We start from the raw sequence: 1,078 nt of genomic DNA, 5'->3' as shown, positions 1-1,078 counted from the left end.
GAGCTTGACCCAGTCTCAGAAAATATTGTAATAATTTGTCTATTTAAAGGCCATTATATTATGAATAAAGAAAGCAAAAAATTATTCTAAACCTTGTGTTTGAAAAGGTTTTAGGTTTCCTTTCAACGAATCTAAAGTGTCTAGGCTCCCTCAAAACCTAACAATCTATCACATTATGTGTATGTAAAAGCATTCACGTAACATCTTTGGACCAAACTTGTCGGCCTATATATAAATGAAGTCAAAAAAGACCATTCTCTTATTGATCATTTTCGTTAGAATATTTATATTCTCCTTTATTCTATGTTTTTGATATAAAGTTTATTCTTCTTATATTAGAATATTTTATATTCTCTATTTTTCAGTATACATATGTGTGAGTTCTAAAAGGATAGAGTCCCACATTGGAAATATGTTTTGTTGGGCCCAAGCTCATAGGTTTAAGCTTTTGGCTTGTGTGAAGTCTCAACATGCTATGTTATAAGTTCGCTAAAAAACTACACAAGGTATTAATCTCTCTAACACTTTAAATTAAGTTTATTAGTATTTTCTTTATTAAGTCCTTGAAAATAACTTCAATTAAGTCGTGGTGTAAATTGGGTACTTTGTACCATCCAATAGGAAGTAGATACCTCAACTTGAAACACTAAAAAATAATATAACCCTTCATACCAAACAATCTTCATTCTCTTGACAAAATACCAATTGATAAAAATACCGGAGCCACCATCTTGATTGGTTTTGAAGACTGCGTTGAGGGCTCGAAGGTGGGTGGGGGGTTCGGTGGTGGATGGTGTACGTTGAGTTAGACGAATGAAAAAGTCCATAAGATTGATTTGAATTAAAGATACGGTATTTTCATCTCCATTGTATTTGGTATTTTTACCCGATGTGTCAACTTTCTATTAAATGCTGTTAAAAAGACTTTACACCACATCCTGATAGAAGGGGCTCTCTAAGTCATTTACATTTCATTTATTATTGTCATAAAATTATCATATTATATAATTTTTTTTTAAAAAAAAAAAAAAAAAACTCTACACTTTTATTCTAGATTTAGGGTACGATCTGTAGATAG

The sequence above is a fragment of the Corylus avellana genome, chromosome ca3 (assembly GCF_901000735.1).
Source record: "Corylus avellana chromosome ca3, CavTom2PMs-1.0".
NCBI classification, from domain to species: Eukaryota; Viridiplantae; Streptophyta; class Magnoliopsida; order Fagales; family Betulaceae; genus Corylus; species Corylus avellana.
The sequence above is the reverse complement of the archived record's forward strand: the minus strand, read 5'-3'. Positions refer to the sequence as shown.